The sequence below is a fragment of the Lucilia sericata genome, unplaced genomic scaffold (genome assembly GCF_015586225.1).
Source record: "Lucilia sericata isolate MDLA Ls3-8-SP2 unplaced genomic scaffold, ASM1558622v1 Contig000144F_arrow, whole genome shotgun sequence".
Lineage (NCBI taxonomy): Eukaryota > Metazoa > Arthropoda > Insecta > Diptera > Calliphoridae > Lucilia > Lucilia sericata.
In genome coordinates this window covers 99,943-119,772 of record NW_023994176.1, presented here as the reverse complement: position 1 = coordinate 119,772, position 19,830 = coordinate 99,943, and the positions used below count along the sequence as shown (strand labels likewise).

Below are 19,830 nucleotides of genomic sequence, written 5' to 3'. Positions count from 1 at the left end.
TCACAAAAAAAATGTTATTAATTATCTTTATTAAAAAATACAATTTCTTTAATATAATCTCATATATTTTGTTTAACATCTTTATTATTTTAAAGTTTGTTTTTTATAAAATTTTCTTGATTTTTATCACTATCATTGTCATTAGAAAATTACATGTTTTGCCAAGCTTGTTTACCAACTCCCTCCTCCTCCCCTCCCTTGCCAAACTAAAGTAACGAACGAAAAAAAACTTTAATTTGAAAACCTTAAACTTACAGTTTTCGCATAATTACCATGATTAGCCATGAATTTGGACACCATATTTTTGTTACAAAGTTTAGGTTTTGTGTCTTTTGTTGGCACTGCTTCTTAGAGAAAATTTGTAATTTTCTTTAATCATGTTCGTGGGGATCATGTCAAGAGATCTTTCGTTTCGTTCATCTTCATCTTGGGGGAGTTTTTTCGTCTTTTGGGTTTTTTTGTAGTGTGTCATCTAAAAATCCAACGTATTCATTATCATCATGTGGCAAACACGCGACTAATTTGTTGTCATTTCAATGGTTGTTGCTGTTATATGGATAGGATGGTTGGTTTTGGTAGTCTGGTTGATTGTTTGCAGTTCAGTCATCTAAGCAATTGTTGCACAATTGTTTAATGTTTCTTTGTTTGGTTTTAATAGGGCGCCACATGAAAAATTTCCCAAACTTGAAAAAACAGAAACAAAACTTTTGTTTTGTGTTAAAGTGTGGTGGGGAGGTTGAGGTGTTTGGGGGAGGAGTTTAATGACTTTTAAAGTCTTGTTGTTTTTCTATAAAGTTGCACATTTATTATGACACTTTAATTATTTGTTATTTATTGTCATAGTGATGGGATTGTAATTAAATTTGATAACTTTCTAAAGCGAAAAAAGTTTTAAGGTAAAAAAATATATGTTTAATTATTTATATTAATATGATACCGCTATAAATCTCACAGGTCAGTCATCTGTAAAGTTTCCATATTTTTATGTGGAAAATTTAAAAATCAAGTGTCATTGCCATAATAATAGCTGCATAAATTTTGAACATAATCAGCTAAATCTTTAGCTTTAACTTAATTTAAAGTTCAAACTCTCATGCCTATAACGACAGACAATAAATGTCAGAATATCAATCATTCTGTTATAAAAATATCATTTCTTTATCCCCCCCAACAAAAAAAAAAAAAACAATAAATTTTCTTATACAAGTATTATATGTAATGTTGGGTTGCAAACTTACATAAATATATTTTCACTTATAATTAAACATTTTGCTCCAGTTCCCACTGCATAATTTAAGCAACGAAAAGCCCACCAACTTTAAAGAGAAAAACACCAACAAACATTCATGCATTGATTCAATTGCAAGAGTTTTTTAAACTAAAAGATTTTGTTTAAACCAAACTGTAAATGTTTGTGGAAAAGCAACAAAATTGTATTTATTTTTGTTATTTATTGAACAAAATATGCTTAAGGCTGTAGGCCATAAACAAACGGCAGCCAACATGCAGATTCATAATTTTGAAAACCAGGCTTAAAACTCACACACACACACACACAGACATACAAAACACCTGTACAAAAAAGCTCAAAACAATGAAACCTGAAAGTTTTTACAAAACAGATGTCCTTAAAAAGAGAGCATAAAAAACAAAAAGAGAGAGAGAGAGCTACAGCCATAAATCCCTAAACAGTTTTAACTACAAAACCCACCAATTTATAATATTCCTTAAAACCACCAAATGTTTTAAACAAAATAAAAATCAATCTTTTTAAAATGGCTAACTGCCGCGAAAGATTATTTGCCATATGTATAGGTTGCATGCTCCAATCGATCAATTGTTTTGGGTGTTGCGTAGATATATTGAATGATTCTCATCATAACATCAACATTATGATGATTAATAATGAATTGTTTTAGCCTGAGAAGTCCCAAAGAAGCTCCACCAAGAATAAACAAAAAACACACACACACACAAACAGAAAAACATCAGTTAAAATTAAAAGCAACACAAGAGAACCGTATGTTTAACCAAACACAAAATTGGGGTCATGTACGCAAGTCGTACATAGAAGATTGTAAGAAGTCTGATGATGTATGTTGTATTTGCGATCAAATAAAAATAAATAGCCACAGTGGTATACTGAACCGCCAAATTAATATTATTGAATGAATACGGTCTAGCCTCTAGACTAGTCGAAATCTTCGACTATAATTTATTCGATATTCTTGAATATAGTTTCGTTGATCCACTCCACTTCGTCTTTGGTCGATCTTTCCAACTATAGTCGAATATTTGCACTATTCAATACTATCGACTGTAGTCGATTTTGCAGATTTCTCTCGACTATGGTCAAGCCTCTAGGCTAGTTGATACTCTCGACAAAAGTATTGGCAATAATATCGACGATACTCTAGTCTATAGTCCATTTTATAGTCTAATCTATAATCTAGTGTATAGTCTACTCTGTAGTCTAGTGTATAGTCTAGTTTATAGTCTAATCTGTAGTCTAATCAATAGACTAGCCTTTAATCTAGTCTATAGTCTAGTATATAGTCTAGTCTATATTTTAGTTTCTATTCTGGTCTTTAGTCTCGTCTATAGTCAAGTATATAGTCGTGTCTATAGTCTAATCTATAGTCTAGCCTACAATCTAGTCTATAGTCTAGTATATAGTCTACTCTATATTTTAGTCTATAGACTAGTCTACAGTCTAGTATATAGTCGTGATTATAGTCTAGTCTATAGTTTAGTCTATAGTCTAGTCTATAGTCTAGTATATAATCGTTTCTATAGTCTAGTCTTTATTTTTGTCTATAGCCTAATCTATAGTTTAGTCTATAGTCTAGTCTATAGTTTGCTCTATAGTCTACTCTGTAGTCTAGCCTGTAGTCTAGTCTGTAGTCTAGCCTGTAGTCTAGTCTAGTCTATAGTCTAGTCTATAGTCGTGTCTACAGTCTAGTCAATAGTTTAGTCTAGAGTCTTGTCTATAGTTTAGTCTATAGGTTAGTCAATAGCTTATTATATAGTCTAGTCTATAGTCTAATCTATAGTCTAGTCTATAGCACAGTCTACAGACTAGTCTATAGTCGTGTCTATAGTCGAGTCAAACTAGTTTAGTCTACCGTCTAGACTATAGTTTAGACTATAGTCTAGTCTATGGTTTAGTCTATAGTCGTGTCTACAGTCCAGTCTATAGTTTAGTCTAGAGTCTTGTCTATAGTTTAGTCTAGAGTCTTGTCTATAGTTTAGTCTATAAGTTAGTCTATAGTTTTTTATATAGTTTAGTCTATAGTCTAGTCTATTGCACAGTCTACAGTCTAGTCTATAGTCGTGTCTATAGTCTTGTCTATAGTCTGGTATATAGTATAGTCTATAGGCTAGTATATAATCTAGTCTATAGTGTAGTCGTGTCTATAGTTTAGTCTATAGTCTAGCCAATAGTCTAGTATATGGTTTAGTGTACAGTCTAGACTATAGTCTAGTCTATAGTAGTTTAGTCTATATGTTAATCTATAGTTTATTATATAGTTTAGTCTAATCAATAGTCTAGTCTATTGCACAGTCTACAGTCTAGTCTATAGACGTGTCTATAGTCTTGTCTATAGTCTAGTATATAGTATAGTCTATAGGCTAGTATATAATCTAGTCTATAGTGTAGTCGTGTCTATAGTTTAGTCTATAGTCTAGCCAATAGTCTAGTATATGGTTTAGTGTACAGTCTAGACTATAGTCTAGTCTATAGTCGTGGATATAGTCTAGTCTATAGTTAAGTCTATAATTTAGTCTATAGTGTAGTATATAGTTTAGTCTATAGTCTAGTCTATAGTCTAGCCTATTATAGTTTAGTCTATAGTCTAGTGTATAGTCTAGTCTTTAGTTTAGTCTATAGTCTTGTTTAAAGTCCAGTCAATAGTTTAGTTTATAGTCTAGTCAATAGTTTAGTCTATAGTCTAGTCTACATTTAAGTCTATAGTCGTGTCTGTAGTTTCGTCTGTTGTCTAGTCTATAGTTTAGTCTATATTCGTGTCTACAGTCTTGTCTATAGTTTAGTCTATAGGTGAGTCTATAGTTTAGTCTATAGTTTAATCAATAGTCTAGTCTATAGTCTAAACTGTAGACTGGTCTATAGTCTGGCCTATAGTCCAGTGGAGAATAAATTTAGTACTTTAAATCTAAAAAGCACTATTTTGTTATAAGTTATAGTAGTGCTATTTTGAAATTTTAATTTGCCATGCTATTACTTACTTACCTTTATTTTTGTTGTTGTAGTTGTCTCCTTATTTGATAGCTGAATCACATGTGTTGCAACAATTACATTTTTCTCACATTTTGTTTACATACAATTTCTTCTTTAATAATTGCAATAATGTAATAACAACAATATATTAATGATTTGCTAATAAATACCCCCTCTTACACTCCCATTCAACAACACTCTCTTTCGTGTTTGGCTGCTTACGAATGGCCATGGAAAGCAATAAACAACAATTGCCTTAACAAATTTGGCAAAAAGCACATTTTTATTAAATTTTCTAACACTTTTTTCACTTATTTCTTAACTTTTTTCACAAATATTTCTATATACCGATATAAATTAACATTTGTTTAATATTATACAACAAAAATATTTTATTATTAACAATTAATTAACGTTTTAACTTAATTTAATCAGTAGTATTAACGCTAAACAACCGAACACTTTAGAAATATTAAGAAAACTAATGAAATGGAACAATAACAAAAAGCATCCGTCACTTATTGCAGTTGTTGTTGTTATTGTTATTAGATATTTGTTTGCTCTTTTATCATTTGTTGCTTTAGTTTGTATTATTCCTCTTCTTCTTTAGTTGCCAAAAATGTCTAAAGTGTTCGGTTGTTTAATGTTAGTAATCCTGTTTAATTAAATTAATCTAAAGTGTTAATTAATTCTTAATATTTAAATATTTTTGTTGAAAATTGTTTATAAATACCGTTGTGGAAAAATGTTTATATAAAAGTGTTAAATAATTAGTTTAAAAAAGTGTTTTTAAGTTTGCCAAAAATTCAATGCAATTTTGTTAGGACGAGCGCCGGCCCATGGTTTTCTTTTGTTGGATCATTGTAGATAAGTGATGGGAAGCGTTAATCGTAGGGGTCAGTGGGAAAGAAAAAAAATAATTTGCAAATAATTTGAGGGAAAATGTGAGAAGATAATGAAAAAAGTTAAAGAACAAGAGTTGGTGGGTATGTATGTAAATATAGAAATATCCGAGAAAGAATCCGAGACAACCTCTGAAAATTTCATAAAAACGAAAATTTTTTTCATGCTTTTATAAATAAGTAACAACAACACTGGTTATTCATTGCGTTGTGTATTTTGTTTTTTTTTTTAGTATTTCGTTTTGTATGTTTGGATAGCTGTGTTTTTCATTGCCTTGTGTATATTGTTTTTGTTTCTTGGTGTATTCATTTTCGTATGTTTGGATGTCTGTTAGTTTCATTGCGTTGTGTATTTTGTTTTTTTGTTGATTTCGTTTCGTATGTTTGGATGTCTGTTGGTTTTACTGCCTTGTGTATTTTGTTTTTTGTGTGTTTATTTCGTTTAGCTTTGTTGTTGTTCATTTTGTTTTGCTATTGGTTTAATAATGATATAGGTAGTCGGGAAAATGAAATAAATTTAAATTTTATAAAATTGATATTTTTTAAATTCACTATGGTGAAGGGTATATAAGATTTGGCACAGCCGAATACAGAACTCTTACTTGCTTTATAATAAATTTAACTATCAAAAGTCTATGGTATTCGCTAAAGAACAATCTATAACCTAGACTATGGAACAGTCCATATTCTCACTATAGAGCAGCAGTCTATGGTCTAGTCTGGTCTATAGTCTAGTCTATAGTCTATAGTCTAGTCTAGTCTAGTCTATAGTCTAGTCTATAGTCTAGTCTATAGTCTAGTCTATAGTCTAGTCTATAGTCTAGTCTATAGTCTACTCTATAGTCTAGTCTATAGTCTACTCTATAGTCTAGTCTATAGTCTAGTCTATAGTCTAGTCTATAGTCTAGTCTATAGCCTAGTCTATAGTCTACTCTATAGCCTAGTCTATAGTCTAGTCTATAGTCTAGTCTATAGTCTAGTCTATAGTCTAGTCTATAGTCTAGTCTATAGTCTAGTCTATAGTCTAGTCTATAGTCTAGTCTATAGTCTAGTCTATAGTCTAGTCTATAGTCTAGTCTATAGTCTAGTCTATAGTCTAGTCTATAGTCTAGTCTATAGTCTAGTCTATAGTCTAGTCTATAGTCTAGTCTATAGTCTAGTCTATAGTCTAGTCTATAGTCTAGTCTATAGTCTAGTCTATAGTCTAGTCTATAGTCTAGTCTATAGTCTAGTCTATAGTCTAGTCTATAGTCTAGTCTATAGTCTAGTTCTATAGTCTAGTCTCTAGTCTAGTCTATAGTCTAGGTCTATTAGTCTAGTCTATGTCTAGTCTATAGTCTAGTCTATAGTCTAGTCTCTAGTCTAGTCTATAGTCTAGTCTATAGTCTAGTCTAGTCTAGTCTATAGTCTAGTCTATAGTATAGTCTATAGTCTAATATAGTCTAGTCTATAGTGTAGTCTATAGTCTAGTCTATAGTCTAGTCTATAGTCTAGTCTATAGTCTAGTCTATAGTCTAGTCTATAGTCTAGTCTATAGTTAGTCTATAGTCTAGTCTATGTCTAGTCGTATAGTCTAGTCTATAGTCTAGTCTATAGTCATAGTCTATAGTCTAGTCTATGTCTAGTCTATGATCTAGTCTAGTCTATAGTCTAGTCTATAGTCTAGTCTATAGTCTAGTCTATAGTCTAGTCTATAGTCTAGTCTAGTCTATAGTCTAGTCTAGTCTATAGTCTAGTCTAGTCTATAGTCTAGTCTAAAGTCTAGTCTAAAGTCTAGTCTAGTCTATAGTCTAGTCTAAAGTCTAGTCTAAAGTCTAGTCTATAGTCTAGTCTATAGTCTAGTCTATAGTCTAGTCTATAGTCTAGTCTATAGTCTAGTCTATAGTCTAGTCTATAGTCTAGTCTATAGTCTAGTCTATAGTCTAGTCTATAGTCTAGTCTATAGTCTAGTCTATAGTCTAGTCTATAGTCTAGTCTATAGTCTAGTCTATAGTCTAGTCTATAGTCTAGTCTATAGTCTAGTCTATAGTCTAGTCTATAGTCTAGTCTATAGTCTAGTCTATAGTCTAGTCTATAGTCTAGTCTATAGTCTAGTCTATAGTCTAGTCTATAGTCTAGTCTATAGTCTATAGTCTAGTCTATATTCTAGTCTATAGTCTAGACTATAGTCTAGTCTATAGTCTGGTCTATAGTCTAGTCTATAGTCTAGTCTATAGTCTAGTCTATAGTCTAGTCTATAGTCTAGTCTATAGTCTAGTCTATAGTCTAGTCTATAGTCTAGTCTATAGTCTAGTCTATAGTCTAGTCTATAGTCTAGTCTATAGTCTAGTCTATAGTCTAGTCTATAGTCTAGTCTATAGTCTAGTCTATAGTCTAGTCTATAGTCTAGTCTATAGTCTAGTCTATAGTCTAGTCTATAGTCTAGTCTATAGTCTAGTCTATAGTCTAGTCTATAGTCTAGTCTATAGTCTAGTCTATAGTCTAGTCTATAGTCTAGTCTATAGTCTAGTCTATAGTCTAGTCTATAGTCTAGTCTATAGTCTAGTCTATAGTCTAGTCTATAGTCTAGTCTATAGTCTAGTCTATAGTCTAGTCTATAGTCTAGTCTATAGTCTAGTCTATAGTCTAGTCTATAGTCTAGTCTATAGTCTAGTCTAGTCTAGTCTATAGTCTAGTCTATATCTAGTCTATAGTCTAGTCTATAGTCTAGTCTATAGTCTAGTCTATAGTCTAGTCTGTAGTCTAGTCTATAGTCTAGTCTATAGTCTAGTCTATAGTCTAGTCTATAGTCTAGTCTATAGTCTAGTCTATAGTCTAGTCTATAGTCTAGTCTATAGTCTAGTCTATAGTCTAGTCTATAGTCTAGTTTATAGTCTAGTCTATAGCCTAGTCTATAGTCTAGTCTATTTATATCTACTATAGTAGAAATCTAAAAATGTCTAATACCTTCTCAACCCACTGTGCAATGCGTTTTGTTGATTTTTTCCTGATACTTTTTTCACTCATTTTGCGTGCCAACAAAGTTCTTTTGTTTTAAAAGTGGATGGATGGATACTTTTTGAAACAAACTGCAAAAAAATCTAAAGCTGCTGCTGTTGTTGTACAATGTTTAAAGTTTTTTATATTTTTTTGGGAAACCTGCTGCATGCAGCACGTAAAAAATATTAAAAACTGTTGCGTACGTGTTGTGTATCCAAACAACCAACACAGTCAGACGGTCAAGCCAGTCAGTCAATAAAAAAGTATGATACCAAAAAAAACCATAACTCCAACTACAAGCACAGGCTGCACAAGTATCCAAAAATAAGTAAAAACCAACCAAAAAAAAATACAACAACTAAAATTAAAAACAACATGTATAATAAATTTGAAATATGTTTTGTGCAAACACAGCAACAACAACAATTTAAGGAAAAAATTCTTCAAAAAAAAAATTTAAGAAAAAAACCGAAGAACATCTTTCACTCTATGCCTGGCTTAAACTGACTATATGGTCAAGTTAATTTGAAGTTCTGTTTTTTGGTAAAAAAACAAACCAAATCGAATCGAGTCGGTTGGTCGGTCGGCTGCTTGTAAAAGAAGCCATTGCACTTTGCAACATTTGGTGTTTAGTTTGTTTGTTAGTTGTTGGGCCTTGTTAACTCTGGCTTTGCGTTAAAGACAACCATGTTTAACTCCAAAATAAAACTCTGCTTTTTTTTTGCAGCAACTTCAAATTTCTTACCTTTTTCCTGTACAAGAAGTATTTGGCATAAATATTTTTTATGACTATTTTTATGTTTTCTTATTATTTGAACATATATTTTTCATATTACCATAATCTTTCAAATTCTTAGTCTTCCCCCTCATCTGCCTTGATCAATAATTCTGATTTCCTTTTTGCCCGCAAAGACATAGTAAACATTTTAGGCGCGTGTCTTTGACATAAAATATTTTGTAAATTTAATATAAAAAGCATTAATAAAAATTAAACCTTGAGTACTTTGCATACTACTCCTGTAGTATAAACATTTTGTTTAAGAAACTCCAGAGTTGATGACGTTGTTTCTTGCTGACCAACATTATTATAAGTTTAAGCTGCTGACCACAACCTGTTGCCAGTTGAAGGCTCCAACCAAACATCAGTTGTAGCCCATACACTGCACACGTGAGCTTTACAAATGTTTTATTATTTTTGGACTTTATTATTAGGGAAAATTTTGTTGTATTTTTCTAGAAAAAATTCCCATTATTTGTTAAATTTACTTGTTTAAACTTTATGGAAATTAAAGAGTGCAAAAATTTTTATATGCGGGTTTATTTGTGGTATTTTGTTTATAAACTTAAGTCTTGTTTGTTTTTTCACAGTTTTTCCCAACCCTTATGTTTTCGATGTTTGTTTTTTTTTTAATTTATAGGTATAAACTTTTTATCAGCTCTTTTTAAATTTCAATTAAATATTGGTTTCATTGACTTGATGGAGAATGAAAAAACAATGTTTTATTGTAATTATGACATTTAATTACTCAATTACTATAGTTCAGAGTAACGACTACACTATAGTCGAGAACATCGGCTATACTATAGTCGAGAGTATTGACTATATTATAGTCGAGAGTATCGACTATAACATAGTCAAGAGCATCGACTATAAAATAGCCGAGAGTATCGACTATAACATAGTCAAGAGTATCGACTATAATTTAGTCGAGAATATCGACTATACTATAGTCGAGATTATTGACTATACTATAGTCGAGAGTATCGACTATACTATAGTCGAGAGTATCGACTATACTATAGTCGAGAGTATCGACTATACTATAGTCGAGAGTATCGACTATACTATAGTCGAGAGTATCGACTATACTATAGTCGAGAGTATCGACTATACTATAGTCGAGAGTATCGACTATACTATAGTCGAGAGTATCGACTATACTATAGTCGAGAGTATCGACTATACTATAGTCGAGAGTATCGACTATACTATAGTCGAGAGTATCGACTATACTATAGTCGAGAGTATCGACTATACTATAGTCGAGAGTATCGACTATACTATAGTCGAGAGTATCGACTATACTATAGTCGAGAGTATCGACTATACTATAGTCGAGAGTATCGACTATACTATAGTCGAGAGTATCGACTATACTATAGTCGAGAGTATCGACTATACTATAGTCGAGAGTATCGACTATACTATAGCCGAGAGTATCGACTATACTATAGTCGAGAGTATCGACTATACTATAGTCGAGAGTATCGACTATACTATAGTCGAGAGTATCGACTATACTATAGTCGAGTATCGACTATACTATAGTCGAGTATCGACTACACTATAGTCGAGTATCGACTACACTATAGTCGAGAGTATCGACTACACGAGAGTATCGAATATACTATAGTCGATAGTATCGACTATACTATAGTCGAGAGTATCGACTATACTATAGTCGGGAGTATCGACTATACTATAGTCGAGAGTTTTGACTATACTATAGTCGAGAGTATCGACTATACTATAGTCGAGAGTATCGACTATACTATAGTCGAGAGTATCGACTATACTATAGTCGAGAGTATCGACTATACTATAGTCGAGAGTATCGACTATACTATAGTCGAGAGTATCGACTATACTATAGTCAAGAGTATCGACTATACTATAGTCGAGAGTATCGACTATACTATAGTCGAGAGTATCGCTTATACTATAGTCGAGAGTATCGCTTATACTATAGTCGAGAGTATCGACTATACTATAGTCGAGAGTATCGACTATACTATAGTCGAGAGTATCGACTATACTATAGTCGAGAGTATCGACTATACTATAGTCGAGAGTATCGACTATACTATAGTCGAGAGTATCGACTATACTATAGTCGAGAGTATCGACTATACTATAGTCGAGAGTATCATTTATATTATAGTCGAGAGCATCGAGTATTATAGTCGAAAGTATAGTCTATACTTTATTCGAGAGTATAGACAATGCTATAGTCGAGAATATCGACAATGCTATAATCGAGAGTGTATAGTCGATACTTTTGAGAATAGTTAGTCTCGACTATAGTATAGTCGACAGTCGTGACTATAGTATAGTTGAAAGTATCGACTATAATAAAGTCGAGAGTATCGACTATAATATTGTCGAGAGTATCGACTATAATATAGCCGAGGGTATCGACTATATTATAGTCGAGTGTATTGACTATTATATCACTTGTTTAATATTTTAGTCACTAATCTCTAGACTGATTTGTAACTAAAAAAATTATGCCACAGCACATTTCACCTTCACTATTTTCTCTTTTACAAAAAAAAAAAACAACATTTTTTAAAAGAAACATATAATTTCTTCCGATTTAAACGAAAGTAGCAGGTGAATTTTATAAAATTTTCCCATGTTAAAACGTGAAACACATAAAGAAGAAAAAAATAACTAAAAGAAAAACAAAATAGAAAATATTCCCACATATTTGAAATGGCAAAAGGAAAATGAAAAATCTTTTCAACAGGATGCAAATGTTGCACAGACACACACACACAACAACAACAACGGCAGCAGCAGCAAAAAACTATGTGACACTTGCTGTAGAAATAACTAAAAATCTGTTGAGTAAAGAATGTTGAAACAAATAGAAAAACTGGGAAAATATATTTTCCCACAAGGACATGTTAAAATGCAAAATCCTTACACTCACACTGAAACAGATTTGAAATCAATGGCAGCATGAATAGATGGATGCGAGAAATACCAGCAGGTACTTTTTCAACAAAATGTTGTTTGGTTGGTTGGCTGTTGTACTTGTTAAATCTAGACGATGAGAACTTCTAGAAAATTTTCTTGTTCTTGTAGTTCTTAAAGACAGAAGAAGATTGTTTATGGACAAAACCAGCCACAAAAGAAATGAAAATTAAATCTTTTAAATAACAAATCCTTGTAGAAAAATACTTTTTGAAATTTAAAAGAAAAGAAACTACTTGTTTTAAAATGAAACGAAATAAAATGTAAGAAAGACAGAAAGAAAGGTGCATGAGGGAAATTTTTCTCATGCCGGTGATGCTCGTAAATGTGTTAAAATAAAGATGCTGGTGTTTTAAACATTCATATTATCTGAAGGCTCGTAAAAAAACACCAACAATATTGTTGCATGTTTCTTGCATTTTTTCGTTAATTTTAAGATTCAATATATTTTGTCCAACAGATGCTTTAGAACATTTCAAAATGTTCATTTCAAGGATTATTATATTTTATTTCGAGCAAAAGATATTCAAGATTGTAATTTCAATATTTGTGTGTTTTTGAAGGACTTGTTGTTCTTAACGCTCTAAGAGGGAATACTTGTACGTTTGAGTATTTTTGCATTTTCGTGTGAATTTCTTTTTCCTTTTGGCCTAGAAATTTTCTCACAGCTCTTTTCGTTTGTTAACATATGTCTACAGTTTGCCGTTATTTTAAGTATTATTGTTTTACAATCATTCTTTGATTATCCTTTTTTTAACGATAGTATTTAGATTTTTTTTGAAAACATGATTTTTAAATGTTTCTCATAAAGATTTTGCTACTTTTTAATTGCCAGCAGTTGGTTACACCCTCTACTACTAGCAGCAGATATATTTAAGGATCTCTTTTTTAATGCTGGCTGAGAAGAAGATCCTGGGAACGGAAGTTGTTGCCAATAATAAATATCTACATATGTTTTGTTTATTTATCTGTTTGTTTGAGCATCTTGATGTTTTGTTGTTGTTGTTGTTTGTCTCAAATCTGTTTCAATCTCTAACAGGTTGAATATGTTCCTTTATTTGATATAAGATATGAATAATATTAAGGGTGTTTTCCTTTGACTGTGGGAAAATTTTTATTTTGAAAATTTCCGGAAGTAGATCAGGTGTATTAGTGCAAAAAAGTCTAGATTTTTATATAGTTTATGGAGTGGGTGTTTTCTTCTAGGGTTTTTGTGAAAACCTGTGAGAGGATTCCCTTTGAAAAACGGAAGTAGATATCATGTAGGAAACGTGGGAAATTTTTGAAAATAGCCTCTCTACTGCCTTCTTAAGACGGATTTCATATAGAAATCTTTCTTACGGCAGCTTTCATAAAGAAAACTTTCATTAAATAGCTACCACCTGGATAACGATCTTGCTACCTTTAGTGATGGCAGTAGTTCATTTGTGTTGCAAATACACCCGCCAAAGTTCCTGTCTATTTATAAGACAATGTCCTTAAAATCCTTCATGATCAAAGGTTATCCGTCTCATTTCTTAATTCTCCCCTTTTTCCGCATAAAATTCCTTCTTTTCCATCCCCCACAGGTAAGGTGGGTTTTTAGCAGTGCCGAGAACCTGAATGGAACATCAGTGGTAACAGAAGATTACTAGCGGTTGTAATTTCTTCATAGATCGTCCATCCCCTTACGTGACTAATCGTTGGACCAACATGAGAAATTTGGATCTTCATATGAAGAGGGCCTTCTCGTCTCTTGTCATGAGACGTTGTTTAGCCTCTTAGGTAGTGGGTGTGATAGGCACACCACTCTTCTATCCTCAAGAAGCTTGACAATTCCACCCCAATACGACGCCAAGGCTGGCGATCAATTGAGGGAAAAAAGGCCAAAAAGGAATCAAAAAGACTTCGTCAAAGTCAGATATATCAAATCTATATTCATTCTTAACAAGATTACTAAGTGATGAAGATGATCGTGTCAACTATCAAGCCGCACCAGCACATCTATGACGAAAATGAAAGGTACAAGCGAAAGCGCTAATAGGCTGAGGAAGGTAAATAACCGAAAAAAGAGGAAGGTAATAGACAACAAAATCAGTCCGGGATCTGCATCTACCACAACAACTTCCTCAAGACGAGCGTTAAAAGTGAAGAAGGATCATCTCCTCATGGGTTGTAATTGAGTCCAACTTGCTCATCAATAAGGACACGAATGTCGAGTGCTTAACGTGAAAACCTGCCTTGACGGTCTTTTTTATCCATTGGGTAGACTAGAAACGGTCTACCACGCGCCCCTGAATCCTTCTATGAAGAACTCAGGTGGCAATTTTTGTACATGGCTGAGACGGTCCATGTACAAGCACTTTGCTGAAGAACTCGAGCTATCTAATCTCTTGCCATAGTAGCCCCGTTGCGGAATGAAAGGCAGCATGCGATCAATCCCAATGCAAAACCCCGACAATGAAAAAGCAATCACTGGTCTAAAGTCAATAGAAGGGGCGACAAATCCCAACATCAGGTGAAATCAATCTTCCGGTATACCGGAAGGTGACCACCCTTATCATGTCATGCAAGATTGCATTATTTAAAATGCAATCCCAATCAACTAATGACCCATTCCAGTGCATTCCTTAACCTCTTAAAGCCCGCGCGACCACACAACCACGCAACGCATAGCATGAAACAATATGAATCCTGCTGAGATGGCAACAGCATCGAGAACTTCCCCGAAGTAAAAGGTCTACTAAATAAATAAATTTCCCGATCGCTCACCAACTACATCAGATCCATTCTCAGACCATAAAGTACGATCTACAGAATGACAGGCAACTACCAAGTGTCAACCTGAAAATTCCCCAACATATACTGGCGTCCTACTACGCGAAGAGTAAGAGATATTCAACGGGTTCGGGAATCCAGCATAACAACATTCTCTCCCCGCGAATTTGGGTATAAACCACAACCACTTCGTGCATCCCGAAGGAACCTCGACCAATTGACCTAGTCCTGTGGCCAACCGGCCACCCGTAGTGCCAGATTATCTTAAGACAGTTTTCATATAGAAAAGTGTCCTCTTAAGAAAGTTTTCATATAGAAAATTGTCTTCTTAAGTCAGTTTTCATATAGAGAACTGTCTTCTTAAAACAGTTTTCGTATAGGAAAGTGTCTTCTAAAGACAGTTTCGTATAGAAAAATGTCTTAATTTGATCTCATTTAAACTTACAACAAGAACATGTCCTAAAATACCTTAAATAAAATTCTTGGAAATTTTCAAAACAAAAACTTAAAATCCTGTTAAAATAAATTTATTCATCCTTTTTAGCATAGACAAACTAAAGTATTATCTTACGTATTTATTCGCATGAAAACGTTTTATAACAAAAAAAATATTAAAAACGGAAACGTGTGCATAACGCGCGTATAAATCGTGGGAAATTCTAGGAAATCCTTGTATACAGCTTCCGTTTACTTGATTTAAAGCAAATGAAATGAATTCAAAGAAATATTAGATAAAAAACAGAATATTTAAATTTCTCTGTAAAAAAAAGCACGGCTACGCATCATCAAGCGTCAGTGTCGTTTGCAAACAAAACAACAAAATCATGAAAGAAATGAACAGAAACAGAAAAAGAAGCAGCAGATCCTTTATTTGCACTTGGAGTCTACTTCCGGTTTTTGTTTAAAATTCACATGCGGACGCTTAGTAAATACAAAAACAACAAAATACTAACATTTCCACTACAAAAAACACTTGTATCTGCTACCTCCACACATCCATACAAACATTTATCATTTACACAAGTCCTAAACGAATGTCCATGAGGAACGTAAGTACGATAAGTTTTCATTGTTGTTGTTGTTTTTTCAAAAGTCTCTCTTTTGCCAAAAGCTGTTTGTATAAGTGTGTGTTTATGTTGTTTTAATGTTTTCATATGTCCTTCGAGAGTCCTGGTGGATTTACTCAATTTCAAGTGTTTTTTAAGTGTGTGTCTGTCTATGTTGTTTTATGGCAAGTATTTGTGCTTGCAACATGCAGCAGGTTGTTTTTTTCCATATGTAGTACGTACTCTTGTATAAACATTTCAGTTTTTTTATGATTTTTTGTTCCTGTTTTCTTTTTTAACATTCTTTCTTTCCTTTTTGCTGGTCTTGTGGACATTTCCGCTTTTTTAAAAAAAGTATTTTTTACCCGCAAGGATTTGTATAGAAAAAAAGTAAAGAAAAAAAGCATTAAAACACTATGGATTACAATTTGAAATATGAAACAGTTCAGTTGTTCGGGGCCATAAATTATCGCAAAAAAAAGAACACACCAACAACAGCAAGTTAAGAAAAAAAAGGACATTTCATATAAAATAAATGTTAAACTACAAGTGCGGAAGCTGTTGCTTCTTTCAGTCATATGGAAAGATATAAATTTGATTTAAATCATTTGAAATTTATTTAAATTCTCTTTTTGTTCATAGAATTCCCAGAATTAGGATGTCAGAAGGAAATGTATGTTTTTATAGGTGAATGCTTAAAAAAACTAAATAAATTTCAAGGACTTTTTTAGAAAAAGGATAAACTGCAAATTGTATTTTTCAAGGTCTTTTGTAGAATTAATATTTAAACTTAAAGTGATTAATTTATAACCACTACGATGTTTCTACACGAAAAATGTCCTAAGATACTCTTCTAAACAAAAACTGTCCTAAGAATACAGTTTTCTACACGAAAACTGTCATAAGAAGACACTTTTCTCTACGCAAACTGTCTTAAGAAGACACTTTTCTATACGAAAACTGTCTTAAGAAGACACTTTTCTATACGAAAACTGTCTTAAGTAGACAATTTTCTATACGAAGACTGTCTTAATAAGACACTTTTCTATACGAAAACTGTCTTAAGAAGACACTTTTCTATACGAAAACTGTCTTAAGAAGACACTTTTCTATATGAAAACTGTCTTAAGAAGACACTTTTCTATATGAAAACTGTCTTAAGAAGACACTTTTCTATACGAAAACTGTCTAAAGAAGGCACTTTTCTATAAGAAAACTGTTTTAGGAAGACACTTATTCTATAAGAAAACTGTCTTAAAAAGACACTTTTCTATACGAAAACTGTCTTAAGAAGACACTTTTCTCTACGCAAACTGTCTTAAGAAGACACTTTTCTATACGAAAAATATCTTAAGAAGACAGTTTTCTTTACGAAAACTGTCTTAAGAAGAGACTTTTCTATATGAAAACTGTTTTAAGAAGACACTTTTCTATAAGAAAACTGTTTTAGGAAGACACTTTTCTATAAGAAAACTGTCTTAAAAAGACACTTTCCTATAAGAAAACTGTCTTAAAAAGACACTATTCTATACGAAAACTGTCTTAAGAAGACACTTTTCTATACGAAAACTGTCTTAAGAAGACACTTTTCTATACGAAAACTGTGTTAAGAAGACACTTTTCTATACGAAAACTGTCTTAAGAAGACACTTTTCTATACGAAAACTATCTTAAGAAGACACTTTTCTATATGAAAACTGTCTTAAAAAGACACATTTCTACTAAAACTATCTTAAGAAGACACTTTTCTATACGAAAAATGTCTTAAGAAGACTCTTTGCCATACAAAAACTGTATTTAGAAGATACTTTTCTATACAAAAACTGTCTTAAGAAGACACTTTGCTATACAAAAACTGTCTTAAGAAGATACTTTTCTATACAAAAACTGTCTTAAAAAGACACTTTTCTATACGAAAACTGTCTTAAGAAGACTCTTTGCCATATAAAAACTGTCTTAAGAAGATACTTTTCTATACAAAAACTGTCTTAAATAGACACTTTTCTACTAAAACTATCTTAAGAAGACACTTTTCTATACAAAAACTGTCTTAAGAAGATACTTTTCTATACAAAAACTGTCTTAAATAGACACTTTTCTACTAAAACTATCTTAAGAAGACACTTTTCTATACAAAAACTGTCTTAAGAAGATGCTTTTCTATACGAAAACTGTCCTAAGAAGACACTTGAAGACATGATTATATGATGACAAATTTCAAATTTTGTTTTTGGCGCCAAATTGTTTCCAAACGCACTTTTAATATCAAAAACGTTTTGCAAAATCATGCAAATTTCATTCTAATTCATAAATACGTTTCCTTTTTTTAACACAACAACAAACAAATTATTTAAATCACTAAAAGGTTTAAAGAAATAGCAACAACAACCATAGGTAATACAAATAACAATAATAATGTGCAAATCCTTTTGTATTTAATTTCCTGTTTAGGGTTCAAATACAACCCTTGCTTTACTTTGCTGTTTTTTTTTTTTTTGTTTTTTTTTTTTCCTTTAAAAAAAGGATAAAGGATATTTGTAAAGTATATGCAAAACAGAAATAAAAGGATTATAAATGCTAGTTTAACATTATTAGCAAACTAAAGAAAAAAAGAGAATGAATAAAGTAAGGGGGAGAAGGTGACAAAGAGAGTGTAGAATGTGATATGCAAATAATAACGAACACTTCGTTACGGGGATAAAATGAAGAAAAAATGAGCAAAATTTTATTTTAAGTATAAAAACAATCAAAAAAAGCTTTCAATATAAGTAGTTTTATTATGAGTGATGAACATTACCGGGAAGTATCTTATAAAGATATTACTCGATATAAATTTTATTGTAATTGTTTTTTTTTTTTAATTTTTGATCCTAAAAGACAGCAAAGTCTCTTCTTTAAACAGTTTTCGTATAGAAAAGTGTCATTTTAAGACAGTTCTCCAATAGAAGTTTGATCTTAAGACTTTTTTCGTATAGCAAAGTCTTTAGACAGTTTTCGTATAGAAAAGTGTCTTCTTTAGACAGTTATCGTATAGAAGAATGTCATATTTAGAAAGTTTTTGAACAGAAGAGTGTGTTCTTTAGACAATTTTGTCTAGAAAAGTGTCATCTTTAGACAGTTTTCGAATAGAAATGTAATTTTAAGACAGTTCTCCAATAGAAGTTTGATCTTAAGACTTTTTTCGTATAGCAAAGTTACTTCTTTAGACAATTTTCGTATAGATAGTGTTGTCTTCAGACATTTTTCGTATAGAAAAGCATCTTCTTTAGACAGTTATCGTATAGAAGAATGTCGTACTTAGAAAGTTTTTGAGTAGAAGAGTGTGTTCTTTAGACAATTTTATATATAATTTTAAATAATAAATCTTCTTTAGACAATTTTCGTATAGAAAAGTGTCTAGAAAAGAAACTTTTCCATAAGAGAACTGTCCTAAAAAGAAAACTGTCTAACTAAGACAGTTTTCATATAAAAGAGTATCTCCTTTAGACAGTTTTCGTATAGCAAAGTTTCTTCTTTAAGCAGTTTTCGTATAGATGTCGTCTTTAGACAGTTTCTGTATAGAAAAGTGACTTCTTTAGACAGTTATCGTATATAAGAAAGTTTTTGAACAGAAGTGTGTCTTCTTTAGACAATTTTGTATAGAAAAGTGTCTTCTTTAGAAAGCTTTTGAACAGAAAAGTGACTTCTTTAGACAGTTTCCTTTAGACAGTTTTCGTATAGAAAAGTGTCTTCTTAAGACAGTTTTCGTACAGCAAAGTTTCTTCTTTAGACAGTTTTCGTATAGATAGTGTCGTCTTTAGACAGTTTCTGTATAGAATAGTATCTTCTTTAGACAGTTATTGTATGTAAGTGTGTCATATTTAGAAAGTTTAGGCACAGAAGAGTGTCTTCTATACACAATTTTGTATAGAAAAGTGTCTTCTTTAAACGGTTTCGTATAGAAAAGTGTCTTCTTTAGAATGCTTTTGAACAGAAAAGTGTCTTCTTTAGACAGTTTTCGTATAGAAAAGTGTCTTTTTAAGACAGTTCTCCCATAGAAAAGTGTCATATTTAGAAAGTTTTTGAACAGAAGAGTGTCTTCTTTACACAATTTAGTATAGAAAAGTGTCTTCTTTAGACAGTTTTCGAATAGAAAAATGTCTTCTT

The 19,830-nt window shown here is 31.9% G+C and overlaps 1 protein-coding gene across 1 annotated transcript in view; it reads right to left on the bottom strand.

Annotated features, from left to right (window-relative positions):
* Nucleotides 1-4,452, bottom strand: part of LOC119601141 (putative serine protease K12H4.7) — a 198,892-nt gene extending 194,440 nt beyond the window's left edge. The window contains exon 1 of the mRNA XM_037951903.1: nucleotides 4,253-4,452. The gene's annotated coding sequence lies outside the window, so the exon portion shown is untranslated. The remainder of the gene's footprint in view (nucleotides 1-4,252) is intronic.
* Nucleotides 4,453-19,830: the final 15,378 nt, after the last annotated feature.